This window comes from Schistocerca americana, chromosome 6 (assembly GCF_021461395.2).
Source record: "Schistocerca americana isolate TAMUIC-IGC-003095 chromosome 6, iqSchAmer2.1, whole genome shotgun sequence".
Taxonomy (NCBI): domain Eukaryota; kingdom Metazoa; phylum Arthropoda; class Insecta; order Orthoptera; family Acrididae; genus Schistocerca; species Schistocerca americana.
This window is the reverse complement of record NC_060124.1, coordinates 647333741-647359764: the sequence shown is the minus strand read 5'-3', so window position 1 is coordinate 647359764 and position 26024 is coordinate 647333741. Positions and strand designations below refer to the sequence as shown.

The following is a 26024-nucleotide window of genomic DNA, read 5'->3' as shown; positions in this document are numbered from 1 at the left end:
ATCCACACCCATTAATGTACAGGCAAAAATCCACAAAACCTAACATTCTAGAACTGGAACAAAATGAATAATATTTTTCAAATACAGTGCTTAAAAAAGTTTCACACTGCCCCCACAGCTTGCATACTTTGTCTTTAACCCATTTGTAGGCACATTTTTTGTAGCAGCCCTGTAAAGTTAATTGTTTTGGTATCATTTTAGAAGTTTCAACTAAATTTAATTTTTGATTATTTTATTTTTGTGATTTAGGAGCAAAAAACTATAGTAGTAAGTATACTTCCCACTGTCTTTAGTAAGCTGTTATGAGTTACTACTACATGTGAAAAAAAGGAATTTTCTGTTTTTATTTGACTATCTATTTTACAATCCTAGAAACTTCATTTAACACTGCTTAAAGAAACGAGCTGAGACAAGTCACAATAGCATATATTGCAGAATGAAACAATGTGTTCTGTTGTAACAAGTGACAACAGCACTGATGTCATGACAAACAGACACCAGTTGTTTAGCATATTATCACAAAAGGTCAACCACATCCAGAGGAGGTACAACATTTTCCCAAGAGCATAGTAAAACAACTAAATTAGTGGTAAGTATGGTCAGTTGGTGGTAAGTATCTTTTCTGCAGTCCAAAAAAGAAATTAATTTTGTGGTAAGTATATTCCCCTTGTATCACGGAAAAATTACTTTGGTAGTAAGCATACTTCCCAGTGGCCTTCAAAACAACATTATTTGGTGGCACGTATATTTGCAACTGCTTCTGAAAGGAACAAGTGACATTTAATGACAATTAAAAGCTACATTTCATAACAGACAGAAAGTTCAGCTGGTGCAGCAAACTAACATCAGGTGCCAGGTGCATACAGAGCTCGTATGATGTGTTCTCAGGAATACAGTAAAGAAATACAGTTGATGGGAAGTACACTTCCCACATCCTGTGAAATGGTTAAATCAGGAACTTCTCTCAAAATATATCGAGCGAGGTGGCACAGTGGTGAGCTCACTGGACTCACATTCAGGGCAACTAACAGTTAAAGTCCATGCATTACTCTCCTGTGGCAACCTGTTCATCTCAGAGTAGCCCTTTCAACCTGAGACAATGTAGGTCGAATGAATGACGATACAGCTACAGTAGTTTGGTGCGTGTGGTAAACTTAGCAGTTAAGCTTTACCACGTAGTCATTGCTATGCGTTAGGCTCTCCATCCATATTTATACTAGAGAGCCTTTTTCACGTGCGTCGTCTGGTTTGAATTGATTGCTTATTTTTCTTTGATCTGATAAGTGCCGTTCTCTTTGTTATAGGTGTTTCCGTCACTCTAAGCTCAAAACGCATTATCATACTGTGCCGTGCATTGTTTGTCGCATTCTGATTATGCGTGTTTATGGCCTGTCGCCGCTCGCGGGATGGCTTGCTTTTGCGCACGCTACTGCCGCTTACAATTAAAAAAAAAAAAAAGAGAGAGGAATCATCTCATCAGTGAAACAATGGCAAGAGACTGCTATTTGTTGTTACTTACACTGCTGGTTTCTTTGATAATGATCAGCAAGAACCATATAATAGACTGCATATGATAGATGTTCCAACGAAAGTTTAGCAAAAAATTTTCTCCGTTTGAAAATTTTTGGAGACGCCTCTTTAGTGCATTACATTCTGCACAGAAATTAGAGCCATCTTAGGTTTAAAAATCTAGTCAGTTGCCGTGCTTCATTTCTGACTATATCACTATTCAGCATAGGAATAATACGAATATAAACATGACATGATATATATATTCTTCCGCGTTTGCTGTTGTCTCACTCTAGTTTCATAGTTTATTAGGAAGACAGGATTTAAATGAGATAGCAGGAAACATGTAGGAATACATGGCAAAATGTTTACATTCGAATTATTCTTATGGTGAAGAGAATACTGGATGTGATTCACAATTCATAAAAGTTGCTATTAACAACCATCTCTTGTCACAGGTAGGACAAAAATTCAGAACGTAGACTTGGCCATATTGACAAACATCCCAAACAGTCTTCCAGTCGGATTTTCATAGTACATTGAAAGGCTGCAACATTCGGAGATGAAGAATACGGAATTTGTATTTACTTCGTTGGATAAAGTATGGAAATACAGTGGTTGAACCTTGGGGCAGAGAAAAAAGCTCATCTTCCACCCCCACCCCTGTTTTTTTTCAGTTTGTTTACTGACGCATAGGTTTTGGCGCCAGTATTTATCTTTGTGCCTGCAAAGCATGCCTGTGTAGTGCTACATATATTCGACGGCAGAAGTTAGTTGTGGCGGCACCTACCAACATCTTTCAGAACTTCCGCTTACTTTGCACTTGATTCTAAGCCGCAGGCAGTGTTTTGGATTACAAAAACCGGAAAAAAGTGCAGCTTAGATTCAAGTAAACACAATATGTCTTTTGTGAATCTCGGGAAGCATACTTGCCAACCACTTAGTGGTTTTACAAAGCTTTTGGGAATATATATTACCATCTGTAGATGTACCTGGTATCTTGTAATAGTACACTGTACCAGATGCATAAAAATTGCTACAACAAACAGTTTTTGTTTATTGTCAGATCACTACTATCGTCACTTGTGTAGTTGGAAAAAAAAATTGCCTCATTTTCACAGAGGAAAATACCAGCTCACAAAAGGGCTCTAGGAGAAATACACTACCACTACAGTTTTTGTACTAAACCACAAAAATAAAATTACAAAAATAAATAAATAAACAAACTGATCACATGTCCAATATAACATCAAAAAATTTGACGTTGCAAAGGGATTAAAGCGTTAATGCTTAAAGACTGCCCAGGCATTGTTACTTTACAGTAAGAATGCTTGTCAGCATGGAAAGTTACCACACAATTGGCAAACGCTACAGCGACATCAAATGAACATTCCACAGCCTTTGCAGTAACAAAATGTTAAAAATCAGCACTACAGAGATTGCTCAGAGCCAACAACAACTGATGACTGCTAACTTCAAATTATAGCTGACAGGTAATACCTCGGGAACTTACTGTAACTGCACTGTGACTTTTTTTGCAGATAATGGGGAGAGCTGTGTTGACTCACACGGTACACAACCATCTCAACACATTCAGTGGGGTCTCTAGGTGTCCATTATGTACTACAGTACAAACCCCCGAGGAATGTAGTGCACAAAGAATCGTGGTGTACATGAAAACCGGTGGATGGCAAGCGACAATCTTGTTAAGGAGCACTAGTGAGAAAATTTAGAGAAATGGCTGTTGACGCTGACTGCAGAACAATCTACTGCGACTAATAGGCATATAGACAAGTCATTTTGCCCTCACTCTGTTTGTGGTGCAATAGGAAAGGAAATTACTAGTGGTATTGTATTCCTTTCACAATAAGTGAAGCATTTCTTTGATACCTGATGATCCTTGTAGAAGGGTGCGGAAATGGCCAGGTACCAATGCATGTCTCAAGTGTGAAGACCCACAGATTCAGCACATAGTTGAGTCAGTCTGGTTTTGGTCTGGTGTCACCTATGGATATCAAATGCCTCTAACAACTAGTAAGTATAATTTGAGAGCTGTGCAGTATCAGAACTGAATCCTCCAACCTACTGTCTAGCCAACATAATGTCAAAATTTCAGCAATGGGTCTCTCGACTAATAGTGCACTATGGCATAGGTCCTGTTCTTAGCATGCATTTATTGTAATTTCCTGCTTAATGCAAAGTCCTAAGCAATTGGAAAAAAGCACGGTAATTCCTGTATATAAGAAGAGTAAAAAAATGGACCCACAACATTACAATCCAATATCCTTAACAATGGTTTGCTGCAGAATTCTTGAATGTATTTTCACTTTGATTTCCATGAGACAGAAAAGCTTCTGTTCACAAATCAGCACAGATTTAGAAATCATCGTTCATGTGAAACTCGACTTGCTCCTTTCTCACAAGATATCCTGCAAATCAGCGATGAAGGGAACAGGCAGATTCCACATTGCTGTTTCCAGAAAGTGTTTGCCACAGTGCGCCACTGCAGACTGTTGATGAAGGTCTGAAATTACAGATTAGGTTTCAAGATATGTGAATGGCTCGAGATGACTTCTTGTGTAGTAGAAGCCAGAATGTCGTCCTTGATGGTGAGTGTTCATCAGAGGCAGGGGTATTGGGGTTATTCTCAGGAGTGCCCCGGGGAAGTATGATAGGATCACTCTCATTCTCTATACAGGATGTTACAAAAAGGTACGGCCAAACTTTCAGGAAACATTCCTCACACACAAATAAAGAAAATACGTTATGTGGACATGTGTCCGGAAATGCTTAATTTCCATGTTAGAGCTCATTTTAGTTTCGTCAGTATGTACTGTACTTCCTCGATTCACCGCCAGTTGGCCCAATTGAAGGAAGGTAATGTTGACTTCGGTGCTTGTGTTGACATGCGACTCATTGCTCTACAGTAACAGCATCAAGCACATCACTACGTAGCATCAACAGGTTAGTGTTTGTCAGGAACGTGGTTTTGCAGTCAGTGCAATGTTTACAAATGCAGAGTTGGCAGATGCCCATTTGATGTATGGATTAGCACTGGGCAATAGCCATGGCGCGGTACGTTTGTATCGAGACAAATTTCCAGAACGAAGGTGTCCCGACAGGAAGACGTTCGAAGAAATTGATCGGCATCTTATGGAGCACGGAACATTCCAGCCAGACCTAGAATGACGAGGACACCTGCAATGGACGAGGCAATTCTTCGTGCAGTTGACGATAACCCTAACGTCAGTGTCAGAGAAGTTACTGCTGTACAAGATAACATTGACCACGTCACTGTATGGAGAGTGCTACGGGAGAACCAGTTGTTTCCATACCATGTACAGCGTGTGCAGGCACTATCAGCAGCTGATTGGCCTCCACGGGTACACTTGTGCAAATGGTTCTCCAACATTGTGTCAATCCTCATTTCAGTGCAAATGTTCTCTTTATGGATGAGGTTTCATTCCAACGTGATCAAATTGTAAATTTTCACTGTCAACTTGAGTGGGCTGACGAGAATCTGCACGCAATTGTGCAATCACGTCATCGACACATATTTTCTGTGAACGTTTGGGCAGGCATTGTTGGTGATGTCTTGATTGGGCCCCATGTTCTTCCACCTACACTCTATGGAACATGTTATCATGATTTCATACCTGTGCTGCTAGAACATGTGCCTTTACAAGTACAACACAACATGTGGTTCATGCACGATGGAGCTCCTGCACATTTCAGTCGAAGTGTTTGTACGCTTCTCAACAACAGATTCAGTGACCGATGGATTGGTAGAGGCCGACCAATAGCATGGCCTCCACACACTCCCAACCTCAACCCTCTTGACTTTCATTTATGGGGGCATTTGAATACTGTTGTCTACGCAACCCCGGTACCAAATGTAGAGACTCTTCATGCTCATATTGTGGACGGCTGTGATACAATACGCCATTCTCCAGGGCTGCATCAGCGCATCAGGGATTCCATGCGACGGAGGGTGGATGCATGTATCCTCACTAATGGAAGACATTTTGAACATTTCCTGTAACAAAGTGTTTGAAGTCATGCTGGTACATTCTGTTCCTGTGTGTTTCCATTCCATGATTAATGTGATTTGAAGAAAAGTAATAAAATAAGCTCTAACATGGAAAGTAAGCGTTTTCGGACACATGTCCACATAACATATTTTCTTTCTTCGTGTGTGAGGAATGTTTCCTGAAAGTTTGGCAGTACCTTTTTGTAACATCCTGTATAGACTGGTGGTCCAAAACATTATGACCTGCTTAATAGCTTGTTTGTCCATCTTTGGGACAAAATACATCACTGATTCTGCGTATCAGGGATCAGACAGCTTGTTGTTAGGTTTGAGGAGGTATGAAACATTAGATGTCTACACACAGGTCTTGTAATTCACGTAAATAACATATCACTGATTTGCATACGTGGTAATGATGCTTGATAGCGATCCAGATGGGTTCTTTAGGTTTACATCAGGCAAATTTGTCCACCAAGACATCAACATGACGTCACTATAATGCTTTTCAAACCTCTGTAGCATGATTCTGGCTCTGAGACACAGACATTTACACTGCTGAAAGATTACATCGCTGTCGGGGAAGACATCAAGCATGAATCAGAGGCTGAGACGGTTCTGCGACCGTGTGGGCTGCAGATTCCTCGACTTGCGCCATAGGGTGGTGGGGTTTCGGGTTCCGCTGGATAGGTCAGGAGTCCACTACACGCAACAAGCGGCTACACGGGTAGCAGGGGTTGTGTGGCGTGGGCTGGGCGGTTTTTTAGGTTAGATGGCCTTGGGCAAGTACAGAAAGGGCAACAGCCTCAACGGGTGCGGGGCAAAGTCAGGACATGCGGGGACCAAGCAGCAATCGGTATTGTAATTGTCAACTGTCGAAGCTGCGTTGGTAAAGTACCGGAACTTCAAGCGCTGATAGAAAGCACCGAAGCTGAAATCGTTATAGGTACAGAAAGCTGGCTTAAGCCAGAGATAAATTATGCCGAAATTTTTACAAAGGTACACACGGTATTTAGAAAGGATAGATTGCATGCAACCGGTGGTGGAGTGTTCATCGCTGTTAGTAGTAGTTCATCCTGTAGTGAAGTAGAAGTGGATAGTTCCTGTGAATTATTATGGGTGGAGGTTACACTAAACAACCGAACTAGGTTAATAATTGGCTCCTTTTACCGACCTCCCGACTCAGCAGCATTAGTGGCAGAACAACTGAGAGAAAATTTGGAATACATTTCACATAAATTTTCTCAGCATGTTATAGTCTTAGGTGGAGATTTCAATTTACCAGATATAGACTGGGACACTCAGATGTTTAGGACGGGTGGTAGGGACAGAGCATCGAGTGACATTATACTGAGTGCACTATCCGAAAATTACCTCGAGCAATTAAACAGAGAACCGACTCGTGGAGATAACATCTTGGACCTACTGATAACAAACAGACCCGAACTTTTCGAATCTGTATGTACAGAACAGGGAATCAGTGATCATAAGGCCGTTGCAGCATCCCTGAATATGGAAGTTAATAGGAATATAAAAAAAGGGAGGAAGGTTTATCTGTTTAGCAAGAGTAATAGAAGGCAGATTTCAGACTACCTAACAGATCAAAACGAAAATTTCTGTTCCGACACTGACAATGTTGAGTGTTTATGGAAAAAGTTCAAGGCAATCGTAAAATGCGTTTTAGACAGGTACGTGCCGAGTAAAACTGTGAGGGACGGGAAAAACCCACCGTGGTACAACAACAAAGTTAGGAAACTACTGCGAAAGCAAAGAGAGCTCCACTCCAAGTTTAAACGCAGCCAAAACCTCTCAGACAAACTGAAGCTAAACGATGTCAAAGTTAGCGTAAGGAGGGCTATGCGTGAAGCGTTCATTGAATTCGAAAGTAAAATTCTATGTACCGACTTGACAGAAAATCCTAGGAAGTTCTGGTCTTACGTTAAATCAGTAAGTGGCTCGAAACAGCATATCCAGAGACTACGGGATGATGATGGCATTGAAACAGAGGATGACACGCGTAAAGCTGAAATACTAAACACCTTTTTCCAAAGCTGTTTCACAGAGGAAGACCGCACTGCAGTTCCTTCTCTAAATCCTCGCACAAACGAAAAAATGGCTGACATCGAAATAAGTGTCCAAGGAATAGAAAAGCAACTGGAATCACTCAATAGAGGAAAGTCCACTGGACCTGACGGGATACCAATTCGATTCTACACAGAGTACGCGAAAGAACTTGCCCCCCTTCTAACAGCCGTGTACCGCAAGTCTCTAGAGGAACGGAGGGTTCCAAATGATTGGAAAAGAGCACAGATAGTCCCAGTCTTCAAGAAGGGTCGTCGAGCAGATGCGCAAAACTATAGACCTATATCTCTTACGTCGATCTCTTGTAGAATTTTAGAACATGTTTTTTGCTCGCGTATCATGTCATTTCTGGAAACCCAGAATCTACTATGTAGGAATCAACATGGATTCCGGAAACAGCGATCGTGTGAGACCCAACTCGCCTTATTTGTTCATGAGACCCAGAAAATATTAGATACAGGCTCCCAGGTAGATGCTATTTTTCTTGACTTCCGGAAGGCGTTCGATACAGTTCCGCACTGTCGCCTGATAAACAAAATAAGAGCCTACGGAATATCAGACCAGCTGTGTGGCTGGATTGAAGAGTTTTTAGCAAACAGAACACAGCATGTTGTTATCAATGGAGAGACGTCTACAGACGTTAAAGTAACCTCTGGCGTGCCACAGGGGAGTGTTATGGGACCATTGCTTTTCACAACATATATAAATGACTTAGTAGATAGTGTCGGAAGTTCCATGCGGCTTTTCGCGGATGATGCTGTAGTATACAGAGAAGTTGCTGCATTAGAAAATTGTAGCGAAATACAGGAAGATCTGCAGCGGATAGGCACTTGGTGCAGGGAGTGGCAACTGACCCTTAACATAGACAAATGTAATGTATTGCGAATACATAGAAAGAAGGATCCTTTATTGTATGATTATATGATAGCGGAACAAACACTGGTAGCAGTTACTTCTGTAAAATATCTGGGAGTATGCGTACGGAACGATTTGAAGTGGAATGATCATATAAAACTAATTGTTGGTAAGGCGGGTACCAGGTTGAGATTCATTGGGAGAGTGCTTAGAAAATGTAGTCCATCAACAAAGGAGGTGGCTTACAAAACACTCGTTCGACCTATACTTGAGTATTGCTCATCAGTGTGGGATCCGTACCAGGTCGGGTTGACGGAGGAGATAGAGAAGATCCAAAGAAGAGCGGCGCGTTTCATCACTGGGTTATTTGGTAACCGTGATAGCGTTACGGAGATGTTTAATAAACTCAAGTGGCAGACTCTGCAAGAGAGGCGCTCTGCATCGCGGTGTAGCTTGCTCGCAAGGTTTCGAGAAGGTGCGTTTCTGGATGAGGTATCGAATATATTGCTTCCCCCTACTTATACTTCCCGAGGAGATCACGAATGCAAAATTAGAGAGATTAGAGCGCGCGCGGAGGCTTTCAGACAGTCGTTCTTCCCGCGAACCATACGCGACTGGAACAGGAAAGGGAGGTAATGACAGTGGCACGTAAAGTGCCCTCCGCCACACACCGTTGGGTGGCTTGCGGAGTATCAATGTAGATGTAGATGTAGATGAAGGGACATAGGTGATTCACAGCTGTCAGCATGTCTTCGATTACTACATGCAAGTGCAGGAGAATGTCTCCCAAGCATAATGCTGCTCCCACCAGCCAGCATCCGTGGTGTGCTGCACATTTGGAGCTGCCATTCACCCCGATGATGGTTTTTGTGGAGACACCTACCAACCTAGTGTAGCAAAAATGGGATTCACCCAAAGAGCCAACATTTCCATTGATTGATGGTTTAATCCGAATGGTCCTGTGCCCACTGCAATCACAACTGATGATGTTGTTGGGTAGACATGTGAACATGTAGGAGTGGTCTGCTGCGGAGCTCCGTGTTCCAGAATTTACAATGAACAGTGTGCTATGGAACACTTGTGCGTGCACCAGCATTGTGCTACAAATCACCATCTATCCACATTGCAGCCAGACATGCCTCCAAACCCCAAGTACTGTGAAGAGTCATGTATGTCTAACCATTTAGCACCTAGTGATAGATAGCTCATGAACATTTGACCAGCACTGCCGCTTTTGAGATGTGTGTCACAGGCTCAGCATAATAATAATCTGCCATTTATCAAAATCACTTATCTCAACTGATTTCCCCATTTGCAGCCCATATCTTCCCTAAAGTGAGCCCCCATCTGCGTCTGCTCTATTTACATATTTTTGTTACTGCATCACATGCCCCCAATGCCACCAGGCAGCATCCAACTCGCAGTGGGCAGTGGTCATAATGTTTTGGCTAATAAGTGTACATTAAGGATCTGACAGCCAACGTGGCCAGCACTATGAGGCTGTTTGCTGATGACGCTATTGTGTATGAGCAAATGTCGCCATTGAGTGACTATAGGAGGCTATAAGATGACTTGGACAAAATTTGTGATTGGTGAGATGAATGGAAGCTTACTGTAAATATAAAAAAATGTAGGTTAATGCAGATGAGAAGGAAAAAAAAAATCCCATGATGTTTGAATACAGCATCAGTAGTATGCTGCTTGACAGTCATGTCAATTAAATACCTAGGCATAATGTTCCAAAGCAGTAAAACATGAAACAAGCAAAATTGGTTGTAGGGAAGGCAAATGGACAAATTGGTTTATTGCAAGAATTTTAGGAAAGTGTAGCTTATCTCTAAAGGACACAACACTAGTGTGACCCATTCTTTAGCATTGCTTGAGTGTTTGGAATCTGCACGACATTGGATTAAAGGAAGACATTGAACCAATTCAGAGATTTGTCACCAGTAAGTTTGACCAGCACATAAGTATTATAGAGATGCTTCATGAACTCAAATAGCAACCCCTGGAGGGAAGATGATATTCTTTTCACAAAACACTATTAAACTATTTAGGTACCTCGCACTTGAAGCTGACTTTAGGTCGATCCTACAGCGACCAATTTACAATTCATGTAAAGGCCACAAAGACAAGAGAAATTAGGGCTTGTACAGAGGTATATAGACTATCATTTTTCCTAGCACTATTTGTCAGTGGAACAGGGCAAGAAATTACTAAGGTGGCTTGTGGGGTATGTACGTAATTTTAATCAGCATGATAGATACATTTTTGTACATGTTTACTTTCAAGGAACTTTGTTGTGCTGTTCTTTTTTAATAAAAACAAATACAAAGCTCGTGTGGGGTATGTACGTAATTTTAATCAGCATGATGGATACATTTTGTACATGTTTACTTTCAAGGAACTTTGTTGTGCTGTTCTTTTTTAATAAAAACAAATACGAAGCTCGTGCTTATTCACTCCATTCCTGGCTGATGAAAGTATCTATTGTAATTATCATCTTTCTCATGTTCCCAGTACCTCGGAAACTCTCTGTCAATTGCATTTCTTTTTATTTGGCATTTATGGTGTGGACATCTTGGAATTCACGAGCATCTATTCTGTTATCAGAAACATTACATTCTCTTCAGACCATTCTGCTGCTCAAAGATCTTGAGTTGAAGACAAAAGTTCACTGATGAAACACCAGAATTTAGCTCTTTCTCTCCTGCTCTCACCAATGCAGAGATGATGGAGACTTCGTTTGACAGTTCATCGAAGGACTGATAATGGGCAGAACACGAGTGAACACCTGTGAATGCTAACCAAATGCAACAGAATGGTGTCTGCTTGTGCTCAGCTACTGTTCAGAGCCACAGAGAATTCTTGTTCATTTGTGTCCGCTCCAGTGAAAAATGAGTTTCAGACCTGCAGTCCAGTCTTTTAAGTTTAGTAGGCAGATGGATCAGTCATGTTTTGGGCCAGTATGGTATACAGATGTCTGACACATATCATTTCTAATGAGGCTATTTGAGGGCTGTGCAATTTGATGACAGGATCCTCGAAACTACTGACCTGTCATATAGTCGACATTTGGATGATCATTGGTTGTGTTTCAAGATGACAATGCACAAGTACACCATGGGATATGAATGATGGAGGAAATCAAAGTCAAAATGAGGGCAGCTCAGTCTGTATTATTGTAAAATATTAGGAGAGAGAGAGTCACGGACATGATATGCAAGTTGAGATGGTAATCACAAAAAGAAATACTTTTTTGCTGTGGCAAGATCTTTTCACAAAATTCCAGTCTCCAACTTCATCCTCCAAATGCAAAAACATTTTAATTTTCATAGCACTCACCTTCATAGGGAAAAATGATCGTTATAATAAAACACAACAAATCAGAGATCACACAAAGCAATTTAAGTGTTACTTTTCCCCACACATTGTTCAAGAGTGGAACGGTAGAGAAACAGTATGAAAGTGGTTTGATAAATCCTCTGTCAGGCACTGATTTGTGAAATGCAGAGTAGTCATATAGATGCAGACATTTCATATCCCATAAGCACGGTGGTTGTGGTGGTCTAGTGGGTAGCGCACTAGACTCCAATCAGGAGGTCCTGGGCTCGATTCCCCATAAAACATAAAAGTGGGGATTTTTCCTTGTTCCAGTGACTGCAGGATCGCCCCAGGTGACACCAACCTGCTATCAGATGACTCCTGGGGATGTTTCCCAGGGGTAGAAGGAAGCTGGGGTGATAGGCCATAACCCTCTCCCTCCTAGTGCCACGGTGAACAAAGGCTGCACCCTACCTGCTGTCAGGACAACAGCCCAGTCACTGCCTGCCATCATAGACCTTACTTTAACTTTTATGTTGTATGCGTCTGAACAATTACTTTAACACAGTACAAATACAGAAATGAACAAGACCAGAATAATTAACATATTCTGTTGGATTTTCTGTTGCGGCTATATCATAAATTAAACAACAACAGAAAGACATCTTCAATCAATTTTCTAAAATTCATGACATAAAAGTATTGTATAAATCATTAAAACTCTACTGTACTCTATCGAAATTGTAATACTCCTGGGTAGACGCCAACGTTAGCATGCAGCTAGAGCCAGTGTTGACATGATTTTTAGGCTGTTGTCCACATCCAACTAGATGAATAGCAGACTGGTATGCACACCCCACATCAGTTACATGATCCTCAAACATTTTGAAAACATTGTCACACTTTCACACACGATAATATTAGATACATACAGATACAGGGTACATACCTTTCACCCTGGTGTGGGTTGGAAGGTTGGGGGGGAGGGGGGAGGTGGCATGGAAAGGGCATCTGGCCACAATTTACCACTAATACTGCCAAATCCACATTAACATGCTGAGACTGTGATAGCAGGGGATAAAGACTAAGAAAAAGAAAAAGTAAAATGTATCAAAGTTGTGAGGTAAAAGTTTGTGCCCACTGCCAGAAGAAAATTCACTCCAGATTTAATGTTGCAACAGTGCATATGGAGTACATGAAATGATCACATTTACAGATCAATACTGCAAATGCTTCTCAGCTAGCATGTATCGACCCATGCCAAAACACACACATTAGTATGTGGTGTAGCCCTCACTGGTGACAATGCAGGCACTGACTATAGCATTCAGTCGATAGTACAGATGGCAAAAACTGTCCTGAGATAAATTATGTCACACATGCTCAATCTGTTCAGATAGTTATGTAAGAGTTGTTGGTTGACAAGTTGCACGAGTCACTTCTCATCCCATGTTCCCACATGTGCTCGGTTGGAGACAAACTCGTAGAACATGGTGGCCCGGGAAGTCACTGTTCATCTTTCTGAGAACACTGAGTTTCGTGGGCAGTGTGTGGGTCAACACTGTACTGTTGGAACAGTACATTACCTTCCAGTTGCAAGAATGCAAAAATAACGGGTGTAACATCTTTCTGTATGTACCAAGTGCAGAAACACCACAGACGAATGAGAGTTGTAGTTTATCGCACCCCAGACCATAAGGCCTGGGGTGGGGCCACTGTATCTTGGACTAATGCACTCTACAAGAGAGTGCTCACCAGATTTATGTCATTTGCTGATACGACCATCACTTGTCTGCGAGCGGAATCTGCTTTCATCACTTACAACCATGGCGTGCCATGCCATCCTCAAAGAGATCCTCTGATGGCACCACTCGAACCATGCATGTCAGTGCTGAGGCACGATTGGAAGACGGGATAGATGTGTGCACGTCCGTAATGCAACTGGCAATAACTGCTTCGCAACAGTTTGTGTTGACACATCTGGGCCTCACAAGACCTTTTATCTGTGCTGTGGTAGCCGTATGATCTGCAACTGCTGCCCTTTCAGTACAACAATCCTAGTGAGCATCTGTGCTGTGTGGATGTCCAGAACCTCGACTACGTGTGTGAGAATGTTCACGTGACTACTGATACTAGCAATGTTGCATAACTGACGCAGCACATCCAACTTGTGTGGCAATTCCCCCGAAAGGACCATCCTGCCACTCGGAAGCCCACAATTTTACCCCTTTTTAAACTCACTCGTTGGCCATAAGAATCACGAGTGTGCCTTCCTGGCATGGTTGCCTGCTTGCTTCACATGTCTGCATCACACTGGCTGTGAGCATTTCCTATTAAAGGGTAGACACATATAGCACTCTGATAGCTATGCCATTACACTATCTGTTGGCGGATGACACTGAAACCATTGCCAGTACATCTACTATTCCCAGGTGACATGTGTTGTCATCAGAACAAAATTGACATTGTGTTTCCAGGTGTACAATATAAGCTGTATCAGCAGAAACATGTGACTAAAAAGATGCTAGCCTTACATTATTCTTGCACATTATCATTATCTTTGATGTTAATATGACAAGAAACATGAAAAATGCAATATTGAAAGTGAAGTTCATGGGAGAGATCTATGAACCGTTCAAAGTAAAGACAGGAGTGAGGCATGAGGATGGCCATCACCCACTCTATTTAACTCAGTTTTGGAGAAAATAATCAGGACATGGGACAAAAGAGACAGATGGGTGAAGACTGAACTGTCGCCCTCCAAGTGCCGTGCCAAACAAAGACTGCACTCTACGTGTAGTCAGATCATGTCACACACCACACCATGACTTTCGAAATATATATGCACATGTAGATAAAATGTCTGGCCTTTGCTGATGATATAGCCATCATAACAAATAACAGAAAAGAAGACAAAAAAGCTCTACAAACTCTTTATCAAATCTCAATCAAAACGGGACTACAAATCTCAAATGAAAAAAACTTGTACATTGACACAATGTAAAGAGACAGACACCCACTGGTAACAAAGTATGGGAAGATATCACATGAAGAAAGTTTCCAGTGCATGGAAGAGATTACACAGAAAATAAGACTGAACTCAACATCCAATGAAAAAAGAATCACAAAACTACATAAGGTATTCAGACTTATATGGAACAATTATAACAAAAGAAGTTTTTCCATCAATGCCAAATTAAGACACTGTAGTACAGTAGTTACCACAGGCCTTGTACACCTCAGAACAACAGCCATGAAGGGAAGAACAAAAATCAAAGAGATGGAAAAACAGAAGGAAAGATCTACAGGCCAGTTCAGAGAGAGGGGATCTGGATAAACATATTGACAAAAGAACTGTACAAATACAAACAGAGGATTAAAAACAGCACCAGGTAAAGAAGGACAAGGTTCTAGAGACACATACAAATTATGCACAAAAACAGACTTACCAAGAATATTTTTTATATAGTTATGACTAATAAAGTGAAAACCAACTGGGTATAGGAAACCATGGAGGACCTCAAGAAACAAAACATCTCCACAGAAGACATCACAGACAGGAAAAAATACAGAGTAAAAAACTGGAAAACAGAGATTTCAGCAGATATTGAAAGAGAAGAAAATGGGGAAGAACGGTACAGAAGAGAGGAAGAGGAATCACAATGAATATATGAGAAGTTTTTGAAAGACAAATGAAATAGACAAAAAAAAAGCCTTGAAAATTGATGGTGCTCTCCTTAAGGGGGTATTAATTAACAATAATTCAATATAATAATAATAATAATAATAATAACAATAACAATAATAAGAAGAACTAAAAGAAAAATATAGACAAAGACTAACAGAAATACTGAAAACAGAATTGACAGCAAGAAACAAGACAAAAGCTATAAATACTTATGCCATACCAATATTGACCTACTCATTTGTAGTAGTGAAATGGAGTAACACAGACCTAGAAGCACTCAATACACTTACACGATCACAATGCCACAAATATAGAATACATCACATACATTCAGCAACAGAAAGATTCACATTAAGCAGAAAGAAAGCAGGAAGGGGATTTATCGACAGAAAAAAACTACATTATGGACAGGTAGACAATTTAAGAAATTTCTTTCTAGAATGAGCAGAAACTAGCAAAATACACAAAGCAATCACTCATATAAATACATCGGCTACACCACTGCAACTTCATAACCACTTCTACAACCCTTTAGATCACATAACATCAACAGATACGAAGAAAGTAAATTGGAAAAAGAAAACACTTCATGGCAAGCACCCGTATCATCTAACACAGCCACACATCGATCAAGACGCATCCAACACATGGCTAAGAAAAGGCAATATATACAGTGAGACAGAAGGATTCATGATTGCAATACAGGATCAAACAATAAACACCAGGTATTACAGCAAGCATATTATTAAAGATCCCAATACCACAACGGATAAATGCAGACTTTGTAAACAACAAATAGAAACAGTAGATCACATCACAAGCAGATGTACAATACTAGCAAATACAGAATACCCCAGAAGACATGACAATGTCGCAAAAATAATACATCAACAGCTTGCCTTACAACATAAACTTTTAAAACAACATGTTCCTACATACAAGTATACACCACAAAATGTACTGGAGAATGATGAATACAAATTATACTGGAACAGAACCATTATAACAGATAAAACAACGCCACATAACAAACCTGACATCATACTCACCAATAAAAAGAAGAAATTAACACAACTAATCGAAATATCCATACCCAATACAACAAATATACAAAAGAAAATAGGAGAAAAAATTGAAAAATACATCCAACTGGCTGAGGAAGTCAAAGACATGTGGCATCAGGATAAAGTTGACATTATACCAATTATACTATCAACTACAGGAGTCATACCACACAATATCCACCAGTACATCAATGCAATACAGCTACATCCAAACATATATATACAACTACAGAAATCAGTAATTATTGATACATGTTCAATTACCCGAAAGTTCCTAAATGCAATATAACACATACCATACAGTTGAAAGGAAGTGACGCTTTATCAAGGTCCACGTCACTTTCCATTTTTAACCAGACTTAACGTCTGAGGAAGTAAAGAATAACAATAATAATAATGACACTGTCTCTGTCTCAAGAAATTGATCTTCGAAGATCAGCTGAAGTTATCTCCCATGTCTTACTCTGCCTCTGTCCATGTGAATAATAGTAAAATTTAGGCTTATTTGGGAAAACAGCATCAAAGAAATTGTTTATTACAAATGGAACAACAGTATTATAGATTGCACATGACAAAGATTTATTGTCACAAATTGATGTTATCACCACTCTTGATAAATCCTGTTAATACAGTACAATAAAAATAACAACACCCGATAAATCTCTGTACACACGCCACATTACCACAAGTGAAAACTACATGGAGTGGAAACAGGGAGATACTACGATGCAAAATTGTTTCCATCTTATGACCTTTTTGTTGTTGCTGTGGTAGTCTGAAGATTGGATTGCTGCAGCTCTCAATACTAATCTATCCTGTGCAAACCTCATCACCTCCACCTCTACATATCTATTACAACACCCACCCGTTTAAACCTGCTAGTTGTCGTGAAGTCTTGATCTATTTCTACAGTTTTTATACCCCTTCCCTTCCAACACACACACACACACACACACACACACACACACACACACACTAGCCACCAAGGAAGAGCCTACAGCTTTGATTCAACCCCCCCCCCCCCTCCCCGTCGTACCCTCATACCTCCCTAACTATGCTTTGTTCGATACTCCATCTTCCACCATCGCAACGAATTCCTCCATCCTCCATGAGATATATACATCCTAAGCACCAATCCTGTAAAACTGTTGTCAACCTTTCTGCCACAACTCTTAGCCCTGCAGACGTCTTGGTACTTTCTAAAGGCCTCACCTTTAGCCCAAAACCTAAATTCAAGTGTGCTGGACTTGTAAAGGACCTTCTTTCCTTACCTAATCTCTGCAGCTGAAATTTCTTCAATGTGCGTTACGGAGGTATGAGGGTATGACTGGAAGAGGCGGGGGGGGGGGGGGGGGGGGGGGGGTTGAATCATAGTTGTAGGCTCTTCCTTGGTGGCTAGTGTGTGTGTGTTGGAAGGGAAGGGGTATAAAAACTGTTGAAATAGATCAAGACTATGCTCCAGACTGAATGCGGAAAGGCATAATCAGTCTTAAATGATGATGATGATGCATCCCACTAATAACAGCCAACAAAAACCTCACATAGAACCTTGCTTAAAACAGTTCCAGCCTCCCTCCCACCCTGAACCTCCCATTCCAGCCAGTCATCTCTTGGTTATCTTTCAGGAATTCATCACTTCTAACCCGGCCTTACTTTCCTTTCCTAAATCCTCCCTAGTGAGACCAACATCACTCCTATCTAACACACAGCTACCCATATCCTTAAAATCAATCCGTGCCTTATCATCTTTCCTACAGATAAAAGCTTCATCACAGTGTTCATGAATCATAGTGACTATGTGGCTGAGAGTCTTCACCAACTTTCTAACACCTCTGCATACAAACCTTACAACCATGATCACATCCGTGAATTCCAACAAGACTCCAGCAGGTCTCCAAGACCTTAAGTCCATCCCATAACCTGACTCCTGGATCTATCTCCCTCCTCACACCACTCCTTCCTTTTTACCTATTCGCCAACCCAACTACACAGGTCTCTCCACTTGCCCAACTGTGGCTGGGTACAATCCTCCCACTGAACATCACATGCAAACCATTGTCTGTAACCTCCCATCCTACAGTGAAGACAATGCTTACTTCCTTCACCGCCTTTCTGCAGTTCTTGTTTTGCTACCACATGACTCCTTGCTGGTTACTATGGATGCAACATCATTTTACAACATCCCCCATGCCCATGGCCTCACTTTCCAAACATCCTCCTGATACCAAACCCACCACCTCTTTCCAAATCCCCTTCCCCAAACACATCCTGACTCACAATTATTTCACTTTCATAGACCAAGTCACAGGGTGAAATGCCTAAAGCTCGCACCACAAGTATGAAGTGCTATTGATTTGCGGCTTTGACTGAATGGATTGGTAGACAGGGACTCATTACTGTTACCCAATCAACAGATTGTAAAAATCCTTTCTTGTGCAGATGTACACTTTTTAAATGAAACTGTGCTTACTGACATTAACAAACTAAAAATATGGTAAATCAGAATGTCAGTGGGGTTTGTTGCAGGATTCTAGTACAGGTTGTCAATGAGATACAGTATTTTTAAAAGTTTCCACACCAATACTAGTTTGTGCCACTCAATCTGGGTAGTTGCTAGGTATGATGTTGTTTGCTTACAGTGTGTTTGTGTGTGTGTGTGGGTAGTTGCTAGGTATGATGTTGTTTGCTTACAGTGTGTTTGTGTGTGTGGGTAGTTGCTAGGCAACCTCTTCAACCAGTTATGTGGAAGTCATAGCCTAACTCTTAGCAACATAACAGATGAAACAAGTAGTTGATCCACATGTTACCTCTTGCACAATCGCATGTGGAAATGGCATTAATCGGGCAAGTGTCCTATGCATTCTCCATTGATATAGGTGTATCCCTTTCTATAAAGAGCTGCATGGAATTGATCAAGAGAATTGTGTTAACTTCCATACATGGGCATTAAGACAGGATACTCCAGATGTATCATGTATCTTGTTTAGCGGTGAAGGAAATTTTAACAATCGTGGCCTGGTAAAGTGCTGAAATAAGCACAATTGGTCTGTTAACAATTGTCTTTGGCTGTGGCAGGTGGAATCTCAGCATCTTTGGAGTGTAAATGTGTGGTGTGAGGCAGTGAACCATCAGCTCATAGGCCCGTTTTTCTTAGAAAGAACACTGAATGCGCACAAGTATCACAGCCTCCTAACAAATCATCTTCCACGGATGCTAGAAGAGATTCCTCTGCAGACTAGGAGCAACTTGTGGTACCAATACGATGGCTGTACAACTCACAGTGCACGAAGTACAACATGGCTTCACAAACTGTTTACAAATCATTAGATTGGATGCAGAGGACCTGTATCTCGGTTGATCCATTCGCCAAATTTCATGCCTGGAGACTTTTTTTCTATGGGGAAAGCTGAAAGACTGTCTACAAGGGCATACCAACTACATCTGATGATATGCAATGATGTATTACTGCAGCCTGTCAGATTGTCCCTGCTGAAATACTGGTATGTGTGCAGCAGTCTTTCCATACCAGAATGGGAGCATATACTGGTGCTGCCAGTGGTCATTTTGAACACAGCCTGTGATGATCAATTGTCTCATTACTGGTCACAATCCACATAACTAGTGTATGGACTTGGACTGTTCTTTGGTGTGTGCTACCGCAGCTAATGTACAAGTGTTGGTGTGGGAACTTTACAGCTAATGTACAAGTGTTGGCGTGGGACCTTTTCAAAATATGATATCTCATGAATGGCTCACACTAGACTCCTGCAACAAACACCGCTGATAGACTAATTTACCCTACTTTTAGTTAATACCGATAGGCATAGTTTCATTTAAAAAAGTTTATGTTTGCACAAAAAATGCACTTTCTAATATCACTACAACCTGTTGGTTGGTTACTAGCATAAGCCCCCAACTACCAATCCATTCTGTGAAAACCACACATCAATAGCACTTTCCATTTCTGCAATGTTTGTGGTGCAGGTTTTAAGTGATTATCCCTGTATAAACAAATCTGTAGTACTGCCATGGGTACTCGCATGGTGCCATCCTATACCAGCTTTTATATTGGCCATCAGGAGAAGTCCTTCCTATCCTGTCAACACCTAAAACCCATTGTCTGATTCAGAGTAATTGAGACATTTTCATGATCTGGACTCATGGTATAGACTGCTTCTTCCATAACCTAAAAACCTACTCCCAAATCATCTTAACCTGATTATTCTCAACTCAATGCGCCATATCACTAGACATCGATATCCATAAATACATGTCAAGTGGACCAACCACCAACAGTACCTCCCTCCACTTTGACAGCCGTCACCCATTCCATGTCAAAAAGGCTCTTCCATGCAGCCTTGTCACACGTGGACTCACTATCCCCAGTGGAAAGCAGGAGTTGTCTAAATATGGCAATAGCACTACCAGAGCCACAGTATCCTATCCGTCTCATTCATAAATAGACCTCCCGTGCCATCTCCTCATTTCACACCTGTAACCCTGCTAACCAGACAATGGTCAGCACTCATCTAATCACCCAGGCCTTGAAAAGCTCAACCACATCCTTCACTGGGGCTTTGGCTATCTCAGATGGGGTATACTGTACTCAAGATACTACCCTATTCCTGCAAAGTAATGTTCCACTGCCCACACAATCTAGAGAACATCCTTGTCCGCCCCTAATCCTGTGAGTGACCCAGGTGCAAGACCTGTCCCACAGATCCACCCACCACCTCCTACAGCAGTCCAGTCGCAGGAATCTCCCACCATATAAAAGGCACGATCATGTGCAAAAGCAACCTGTTAAAAATCAGCTATGCTGCAATTACCATACAATTTTCCATGTAGGGATGACAAGTAACCAACTGTTCACTCGCAGTAATGTCTAGCACCAAACTGTGGCAAACCACAGACTTGACATTGCAGTTGCCAAGAGGCTGTACACCACTTCAACAACTGCTTCACTAGACATACCATTTGGATATTCCCTTCCAGTGCAAGTTTCTCTGACCTACGCAGGTGGAAATTGTCTCTCCAGCACATCTAGTGCCATCCACCTGACCTAAACCTCTGCTAATTTGTTTCCCACTGTATCACTTCACCTCTTCCCTTCTCTCTTCTGTACCCACCAATCTTTTCCCATTCAGACAATGTACTGTCTTCTCCAATCACTCTGCCCCCCCCCCCTCCCCCCCCCCCCCCCCCAACCCCCCCACCCCACCCCGTGCAGCTACTGCGGGTGTGTACATTTGGGTGTTTGTGTGGTTTCCAAACTAAACCATGTGCATTTTAGATATGTTAGATCCATATACTTTACCTGAAACTAATTCTCTGAGGTACTGAGACTACTGCTTCCTGGCTCTATTTTCAGCTAACACAGAAGTATTGTCTACAAACAAAAGTGTATGGGACAGGATATTTACCAGTGAATCATTTACACGGGACACCAAAAAGACTGTTGTGTGGCATGTAGACAACCCCCGAGATGGTCCACCAAGGCAGTGTGACTGCAGGAGCATACAGCAAAAACTCTACACAAAAGATGGTCCAGCACTTCTCAGAGCTTACAGTCAAAACTTATCAGGCAAGGTGTCCATATTATGCAAATAAACGTAGGATTAACAAGTGACAAATGCAGTTACCAAAGCAAATTAGATGATGAGCATGCCATCAGTATTATAGCTCTATAGGAAATGCATTTAGGTGATAATTCAGAAGCTACTTGCAAGATTACGCAATATAAAGCAATATCAATACTCCTCTCAATTGTTAGGTGCTACCACAATAAATGAAAAAAGAAACAGCTCTTGGATTATGCTGGCTTAAGCTGTCAGAAAATTAGTGATGTAGAAGTAATTAGAATAAAACTCAAAGGCCTGGTTATTACATCAGTCCACAAATCACCTAACGGAAAGTGTCTGACACTAGTCTTACACACAGCAACTAGACAGCACGTATATGTTTAAGATTTTAATTCCAAAACACAACCCGGAGATACATAAATAGAGACAAACATAGAGAACCATTGTTCGAATGGATCAACACACAAGAAATTATCTAAGTTTGATGCCAAGGAATTTAAAACGTTTTGGGCAGGCAGATGGAAACTGATACAAAACCTTACCCATCCATCTTTTCCACTGATGAGAACAAATTACCACTGAATCACTCAATAGTGGGTACTGAAACATTTTTCAAGGAGTGTACATTGGCTCACAAAAGTTATCATTGGTGCTGAAATATCAGTTACAAAATACATTGATAAACCCACATGGAAATTTGAAAAAGCTAACTCGATACAATACACCCAGGAAGTGGCGTCGAGTATGCAAGCAGTAGTAAATCGTGCCGTAGAAAATCGTACTACATTTAGTTTAAAGTGCATAGTCTGCCAAAACAGTATTCATAGCGGTATTTGTTTGTGCTCTTTTTCACATATATGGATCCATCTATCGTGTATGAACAACAGAAAAGTGATAAATCCGAATTGTGTATGTGGCTTTGTTAAGTGCAGTGGTCGAAAAAGTGCAGTCAAGATGTATAATGCTGGTACTGAAGAACTCATCTCTGATGTGCTGAAAGAAGAACTTGCAATAGCTAAAAAATATATGAATGACATCGAATCATTAATTAATTCTTTGAATGTCGATTTTAATCCTTTTGTGAAAAATGTACAAAGTGAAAACTACAACACTCTCAAAGAAACCGTTACTGAAATTCAAAGTGCTCCAATATCTGCTATAGTTACGAAAAACTCGTTTGCGCCCATTGCACAAGAGAAACACCGACAAATGAAATTATTGAGAGAAGACGAGACAAAACCAAAAGTTTATATCTTTGCAGACAGCCATGGACGAGATTTAGCCACTATTCTTACGAATATGCAATCTAAATTTTCCGTTACTGCCACAGTAAAACCCGGGGCTCCTTTCCAGCAAATAATTAAAGATTTAAGCCCTCAACCAAACGATGTTTGTGTAATTATTGCTGGAGCTAACGATGTTTATAAAAATGAGTCGAAAAATGCAATCACAGCATTGCGAAATGCACTGGAAAGAATCTCGCCAAGAAAAACAATCATCGTTAGCATCCCATATAGACATGACCTAATAAACAGTTCATGTGTAAATAATGAAATCAAATTCACAAACAGAATGTTTCAAAAGGTATGCAAAGCATTCAAGGACGTGAAGTTTTTGGACAGTAATTCCGAAGAGAGAAACCATTTTACTCGGCATGGAATGCACAGGAACTGGCTAGGAAAACGTGTACTCGCTAAAGCATTATTAGCAGAAACATTCAAACTATTTGAAAACACCACTCCTCCAATCATTCTAAAAGCACCTGTGCCCATTGAAACTGTACCATTGGAAGAAACACATACAGTGTCGTCAAAATACTCCTTCAAACCTAATGGAACAGCTGAAGGGAAGACTTCATATGCAGCAGCACCTGTATGTGAATCAACACAAACAGGTCCTTTATACAAAAGCAAGACAGCACCATCAGTTACAACTCAAGTGGGAAACGTTAGTCCACCGCCAACTTGTGAAGCAGCAGCATTTAAGGAGGAAGAACAGTCATCAATAGCAGAAACAGCAACACCAACCCCCACAGGATCAAGTGTACAAGCCGACAGTGTAGAAACCTCACCAACAGGAGATCCACCCTCTATGGCAAAAAGGAGCACAGTAGTGACTGCAGCTGCTCCACATAGGATGTGCCTGAGATCAAGAAAGTCCTCAGCTGCAAATGGGGATTTTTTATGGTACTGGGGCAGAAGGGGGAAGGTTCCAATCAGAATGTAAGTAATGTAGTTAATAACAACAAATGTGGGTGTTACCAGCACAACAGCTCCCTCTTCCCTGCAGAAAACTGTTCCTGTAATACTGGTATGTCAAAAGTAATAAAACTCAGTCCTAGCAATGGTAACACCACAACTAATCATGTAATTAAAAATGAGCTCAAAATTTTTCACCAAAATATTCAAAGCCTGCTCTGTAAGTTAGACCAATTTATTGTAAATATTGATGAACCAACAGGCGCAAATTGTGCTCATATTCTCTGTCTGACAGAACACCATATCACTTTTGGCATTGAAATGCTCAATATACCAAATTATGGTTTAGCTACCTCATTTTGTAGAAAGCATATGTGCAAAGGTGGGGCAGTTATTTATGTGAAAAACAGCCTGTCCTTTGATACAATAGATGTAGAGAAATATTGTGTAGAGAAAGACTTTGAGGCATGTGTCACAGAAATAGTAGAAGGTAACAAGAAACTGGTAATCGTAGCAGTATACAGGGCTCCATCTGGTAATTTTAAAGTATTCATGAAACAATTAGATTCTGTGCTATTGTATCTCACAAGAAAAAATAGGGACATTATAGTGACTGGAGATTTTAATATAGATTTCCTAGGAAGCTCATCTTCTAAGACAGAGTTTGCAAACTTAATGCATACCTACAACCTTGTCTCCACTGCCAGTTTTCCCACAAGAACTACTGACACTTCCAGCACTCTAATAGACAATATCTTTGTAGATATGAGTAAAACTAATCACATCAAAGTTGAAAAAGTCATAAATGGACTCTCTGATCATGATGGGCAAATACTCACAATTGACAACTTTAATACAAATCAGAACAAAGCTAGTGCACAGTGGAAAACCATTAGTAACATGAATGAGGAAAATATCCAAAAATTCAAATTATGCATTCGGGAGACTGACTGGAGGTATGTTTATCTTGCAAATGATGTTAATACAAAATATAATTTATTTACTGATGAATTATCAGATATATTTGAAAATGTCTTTCCAAAAAAGGTCTGTAGACTACAGAACAGGCAATCAAGCAAAAAACCATGGCTCACCAAGGGCATGCCAGAGAAAAAGGGAACTGTATATAATATCTAGACAATCCAATAATCCCCTGCAGATGAAATATTATAGGACATACTGCAAAATCTTAACTAAAGTCATTAAAAAATCTAAAAGTATGTGCATGCAATCTAAAATTAACTGTTCAAACAATAAAATCAGAACGATTTGGAATGTAATAAAGAGGGAAACAGGTACTTCACCATCTGACAATGAAAAATCTGCTGTCCTAAAAATTAACGATTTGGAAATAACTGATAGTAAACAGATAGCAGACACATTTAACAACCACTTTCTAAGTGTCACCTCTCAAATAGGTTCAGTGGTGACCTAAGAGAAGCTTTAGATATTCTGAAACTTAACCTCCCACAATGTTTTAATGATACAAATGTAACACCCATAACTGTTAATGAAATAAAAAAAATAATTCACTCATTGAAAAGTAAAGGATCTTCAGGTATAGATAACATCTCTAATAAACTGTTGAAAGCCTGCAGTAATTATATAAGTGTAGTACTTGCTCACATTTGCAACATGTCTCTTTATGAGGGAGTTGTTCCAGAGAGAATGAAATATGCCACTGTGAGACCTCTT

The 26024-nt window shown here is 40.6% G+C and overlaps 1 pseudogene; it reads right to left on the bottom strand.

The window, feature by feature from the left end:
* Positions 1 to 26024, bottom strand: part of LOC124620365 — a 123523-nt pseudogene that overhangs the window by 10857 nt on the left and 86642 nt on the right.